Below are 6,818 nucleotides of genomic sequence, written 5' to 3'. Positions count from 1 at the left end.
TTTTTCAGCCGCATTTTGGAAGCCAACTAACTTTACATTGCTTTATTTGAATATCGATTCTGATTGGTTAGTTTCGTGAGCGACGCCGAATTTATGTTTTTAAATTTTCGCATGGGCTAACGTCTATTAAAGCAAATAATATATTGGCTACGTTATGCACTTCAATGGGTAAACTGATTAAAAAGTTAACTTTATCAACTTCAGTGTTTTGCTCAGTGTCCCTAATATGCCTCATCTGACGAACAACCACTGAACCAGTTCACCGGAATGAATCTCTTTCAAAGGTTACGGGCTATGAGAGAAAGGTCTGTTCACTATTCATTCACTAGAATGAATCAAACTTTCAAACGCTACATATGAGAGAAGGGGCCGTTTAGGATGAACCGATTCACTTGAATGAATCCGACTTTTAAATGCCACACACATGAGAAAAGGACCATTTAGGACGGACCAGTTCACTAGAATGAATCATATTTTCAAAATCTACATGAGAGAAAGAGCTATTTAGGAAGAACCGATTCACTAGAATGAATTGGACTTACATATGTGACCCTCGACCACAAAACCAGTCTTAAGTGTCAATTTTTCGAAATTGAGATTTATACATCATCTGAAAGCTGAATAAATAAGCTTTCCATTGATGAATGGTTTGTTAGGATATGACAATATTTGGCCGAGATACAGCTATTTGAAAATCTGGAATCTGAGGGTGCAAAAAATCCAAATATTGAGAAAATCGCCTTTAAATTTGTCCAAATGAATTCTTAGCAATGCATATTACTAATCAAAATTTAAGTTTTGATATATTTACAGTAGGAAACTTGAAAAATATCTTCATGGAACATGATCTTTACTTAATATCCTAATGATTTTTGGCATAAAAGAAAGATCTATAATTTTGACCCATACATTGTATTTTTGGCTATTGCTACAATATACCCCAGCGACTTAAGACTGTTTTTGTGGTCCAGGGTCACATATGAGAGAAGGGGTCATTTAGGATGAACCGATTCACTTGAATGAATCCTACTTCCCTGGGGGAAAAAACTAAACAAAGCAGGTAAAACCAGCCTGTTGACCAGCTATGACCAGGCTAGATGACCAGCTAAAACCAGCCAACCATCTTATGCTGATTTTAGCTGTTTTTTTTCAGCAGGGTTTCAAACTGTAGGCTATATGTGACCCTGGACCACAAATCCCGTCATAAGGGTCAAAATTGAAATACATGAAAGCTGAATAAATAAGCTTTCCATTGATGTATGGTTTGTTAGGATATGACAATATTTGGCCGAGATACAACTATTTGTAATCTGAGGGTGCAAAAAATCTAAATAGCCTATTGAGAAAATCCAAATGAAGTTCTTAGCAATGCATATTACTAATCAAAATTTAAGTTTTGATATATTTACAGTAGGAAACTTGCAAAATATCTTCATGGAACATGATCTTTACTTAATATCCTAATGATTTTTGGCATAAAAGAACAAATTTATCATTATGACCCATACGATGTATTGGCTATTGCGACAAATATACCCGTGCTACTTATGACTGGTTTTGTGGTCCAGGGTCACATATGTGAAAAGGACCATTTAGGGTGAACCCGTTCACTAGAATGAATCATACTTTCAAAAGCTACAGAGAGAGAGCTGTTTAGGAAGAACCTATTCAATCGAATAAATTAGACTTTGAACTACTACATGAGTACAATGTAATTACATGAGGACCGTTTAGGATGAACTGACTCACTGAAATGCATTTGACTTTCAAACTCTATGAGAGAAGTGACCATTTAAAATGAACCGATTCACAAGAATAAACTGGACTTCCAAATGCTGCATACAGTGTGAGATAGTGAGAGAGAAAGAACTGTTTGGGTGAGTACATTTGATAATTCTCTCAGCACAGACATGGAAAGAGTAGCTTGTACTTGAACACTTATATGTCTACTACTTTTAGTTAGTTACTCTCCAACACTGCTGCTGCTATAAACCAGACAAACCGTCACAGATGGAGTCCTGGAATCATCTATTGGGCCTGCTTGTGTACATAAATCGCTTAGAAGCCTGAAGTGGACAGTGTGTGGCTGCAAATCCAGTCTGCTAAAATCCTCCTCTCCGCTTCTTATCTCAGTGGGACACAGGATAACAGAGAGCTTCCAACCCCATCCCCGAAATGGATAGATCGCCACAGCCGCACAGCTGCAGCTCCTATTTGTTATAAGCAGAACCCTTGACCGGCGCGCTGAAGATGCCTTACAATACTGATAATGTTGTTTGTCTTCTAATTACCGTTTTCTGGAGGCAATCTGCCTGGGATCTTTTATACTCAATCACAACAGCAATCAAATGCATTGTGTTTTGAATGTCGCACGTTGGTCAAAAGCCCAACTGAAAGCTGCAGAAATGAAAAGAGAGCTCTAATGTATTTATTAGGACTCTTGAGAGGAAATCTTGACATGTTGCTGAAGTACAGTAGGTCGAGATGGCAGCAGCAAAGGCAGAATTTGCTGAACGGGGCTGTCTGTGTACGTCAACTTGAAAGCTGAGGTGGGTTTCCTGTCTTCTGACATCTCCTGTAGTCCTAAACTTAGCCTTTGCTATACAGTTTCTGAAGATAAGAGAAATTTTCATCATGAGATTCAGTTTCATATCAAAACATCAGGACTCAAAGCAGGAAACATTTTGAAACCGGAACAATCGCTGAACGTATACTGATAAAGCCACTGGACGCTAGGGCAAGATGTCTCTTGATACTTATCAAGGAAGATACAATGGATTGTGGCTCCGGCGGCCCTGAGAAGTGTCACTAGTGGAATCGGTCTTTTCCGTTGCTATGGAGTCGCAGGTTGGAAAGCCCATGAGACCAGCAGTACTCAAGCAGTGGATGGGAGAAAACCTGAATCCGCGCATAATGTGGCGTGTCTGAATAATGCTGACCTAAAAACTCTTTTAAGAGGCACATAAATTATTGTCAAAACTCCTGGAGGATTTTAAGTTCCCAAGGGATGCTGGAGACACTTAAGCTTTGAATTTTACAAACATCATTTTTTGGGTTTTGTTTTCTTTAATAAACAGGGTGTTTCCAAGTATATGCAGAAAAATAACCACTATAGTCTCCTGCTTTCCATTTTGCATCACTTGTCTTCCTGCATGTGTTTATCTGCATTAGTTATAGACCAATACGGATAAGCCAATAAATTGGCAAATTTGGCTATTTTGATATCACTTTGCATCACTATTCTTCCTCAAAATGTGTGTATTTGTGTTAGTTAAAGGCTGATATAGTGGCTAAACTGATAAATCAGCCAAAATTTGGCCACTTTGCCAATATCTACAATACTTTTTATTAATTTTTGAGGAAAATTCATTTCAGGGTAACGTGTACAGCTCAATTGCTATAATTCAATTGGCTCTCTGGAAGAATTAATTCTTGGTTATTCAGTCCTCATATATTTCCCAATAATGACCGTTGCCCATGGCAACGATGTATATCTGACCTCATCTTAAGTCTCATAGCTGCACGTCTTTCGTCCTTAAGTAGTAGGCCTACAATAAAAAAGCAATTCAATGTTTCACATTTATTAAGTAGCAGTATATTAAGAAATGATGTACAGTCAATGTTGCTAAATAAACCTCTTCAAGTTGATAATTATCCATGCCTTAACATTATAGCCATCCATACTTATCACATAGGCTATTTACCGGCCTCTATAGTGGTAAAAGCCATTTAAAAACGTTTTCCGGTTGACCGAACCGCGTCTTAGCCTAAGAGCTTTTTCATAGCACTAAAAAGTTTGTTACAAAATGATAAGTTGTAATCAAATGAATATTTCTCAACAATCTTTACTGATTAGATAGGCTTCACATCACTCATGCTATTGCCAAGAGGTTTTTTCCTCTCTCCTTCTTGTATATAAAGGTCTCTAAACTTTGTGGATCGTTTGTGCTTCCCCGTAATGCAGAGATCATTAAACCAACCTTTTAACGATCGATCTCACAGAAGAAAATCATTGATTTTTCAAGTCCAAATGAATATTTATGTCTAAACATCTTTTTCAGATTCTATACACCCCATGCGTTGACTATAGAAGCAGCATAGCATGACAAAACGCATTTGATCTGTATACTGTCTGAGATACAGGAGAAGTTGGCATAAGCTTGTCCGTCACCAGTCACACATCTCCAGCATCACAGCTCGTCAAGTGTGGGCTCTGTTCGACAATACAAACTTAGAAGTTCCTTATCTTTGCCTTTAAAGTCAATAAACCTATAATGGAAACTGCATTCGGTAATGAGAAAACTGCAGGGACAAAGCGGACGCGTAGTGGAGAGAAAACAAAAGGTGCGTACTTACAGCATCCAGCGCACTTTTCCCTTTCTTTGGTTCTTTATCCTTTGTCCAAAGGAATAGAAATCTCCGTAGAATCGCTCGCGTTTGTCGAGTAGTCCGAACAGAGATGGGAGTGACCCCTTTAGCACTTCTTCGGGGAAAGAGGACTGTGTATTCCGCATGTGTGGACAGTGTTAAATGCGCAACATCGACCCGAGCGCGCAGCACACGCAAGGGGAGGCAGAAAATGTTTGCGCTGGATTCAGGGGCTCTTCTGACCATTGGATCCAGCACTAGAGGGGTTTACTAATGCAGGCGGGGCCACAGTCCCCGAGCGCACCTGCATCTGGGACGATAACCTTTGAATTGGGGGTTTGTAGCATTTAAGAGTGTTTAAAAAAGACATTTAAATAAATTATACGTTTGTTTTAAAAATGATTATTTCATGATCGTTCATGTAAATGTTTTAGTATTGTACCTAAAATAGACCAGAGATGATAATTTTACATGTCCCTTCTGATACCATTACAGTCCCCAAGTCTGTTAAACTCATTTTTGCACACTCCCTCTCCTGAAGGCTGACTATGATAAACTTTAAAATAGATAGATAGATAGATAGATAGACAGACAGACAGATAGATAGATAGATAGATAGATAGATAGACAGACAGACAGACAGACAGACAGAGAGATAGATAGATAGATAGATAGATAGATAGATAGATAGATAGATAGATAGATAGATAGATAGATAGATAGATAGATAGATAGATAGATAGATAGATAGATAGATAGATAGATAGATAAACAGACAGACAGCTAGATATACAAGATAGACAGACAGACAGAGAGACAAATAGGTAGACAGATAGATAGACAGACAGAGAGACAGAGAGACAGAGACAGACAGACAGACAGACAGATAGATAGACAGATAGACAGACAGATAGATAGATAGATAGATAGATAGATAGATAGATAGATAGATAGATAGATAGATAGACAGACAGACAGACAGACAGACAGACAGAGACAGACAGACAGACAGACAGACAGACAGACAGACAGACAGACAGACAGACAGACAGACAGACAGACAGAGAGAGAGAGAGAGATGTACAATGTATAGCTATAATGTATACTACAAGAAGTGTATCATATGTAGGAGCTGAAAATCTAAAGTGGCAGGACTGATATCTGCCTCCTCTCAGCATGACAGATCCACTGCTGTGTAGGAAGGGATTAATTAGCAAACACTCTTGCATTTAATCAATACGTACAATCAGAAAGTTTGGTCTGTATCAGTACTCAATACTCATACACACGGTGGGCTATTGAGCAGCACTTCCGAACCTGAGCCAAGCACTAGAAGATTGCAATGTTCTTCACTAGTAATGAATGTGCTGCATTGTGTGCGAAATAAAGGAGCAGCAAAATAAGATTTTAATAAGCATGAATAGATTTCATAATGGATCTGAGCCTACTCTCTTTTTCTTTTTCTTCCCCTTCCTCTCTCTATTTCTCTCTCTTTCTCTTGTTGTCTAGATGCATTAATCACTGTAACCTCCTAGATGTCTCCACCTTCATTTGTCTTTGATTTCTCCGTCAGTCAGAAGTGGGGCAGCGTCTGCAGTAATAAGTCTGGCTTCTTAACCCTCTCCTACTGTACACCCTTTACAACCCACATCGTCCAGAACCCACAAAACTGGGTCTCCGTGTTATAATTAGAAACTCGAGGCGCTACGATACATAGACAGGAGCTATTCACTCTTCCACATGTCGTTCCAAACCTGTATGAATTTCTTTTTTCTGCTGAATACAAAAGAAGATATTTTAAAGAATGTTGGGGTCTAGTGTTGTTTGGACCCCATTAACTTTTATTTTATGGACAAAAATATATTAAAAATCTTATTTAAAAAATATTTTCTTTTGTGTTCCACAGAGCAAAGTCAAACAGTCCAAATATGTCTGAATGGACTATCCCTTTAAAGGAATAGTTCACACACAAAAAAAATGAAGAAAACAGATCCTCTGTAGTGAATGGGTGCCGTCAGAATGAGAGTCCAAATAAGAGTCCAAATTTTAGCCAGACGTAACCATTTTAAAGTTAAATGCCCCAATGATGAATCCTGTTTCTTACAAACACACAGCTTTTTACTTCACACGGTGTTAATTGATGGACTGGAGTCGTGTGGATTACTTGCAAATTTTTGTACTGTTTCTATCAGCTGTTTAATCTCTCATTCTGACGGCACCCATTCACTTGCAGAGGATCCATTGGTGAGCAAGTGATGTAATGCTAAATTTCTCCAAATCTGTTCTGATGAAGAAACAAACTCATCTACAGCTTGGAAGGCTTGAGGATGAATACATTTTCAGCAGATTTTCATTTTAAACTAGTCCTTTAAGGAGACAGCATTTGAAACATTTTATGTCTCAAAAGCAGACTACAGATGTATGAATAATATGTAACATGATGCTTCTAG

This window comes from Onychostoma macrolepis, chromosome 25 (assembly GCF_012432095.1).
Source record: "Onychostoma macrolepis isolate SWU-2019 chromosome 25, ASM1243209v1, whole genome shotgun sequence".
NCBI classification, from domain to species: Eukaryota; Metazoa; Chordata; class Actinopteri; order Cypriniformes; family Cyprinidae; genus Onychostoma; species Onychostoma macrolepis.
Note: the sequence above shows the minus strand (reverse complement) of the source record.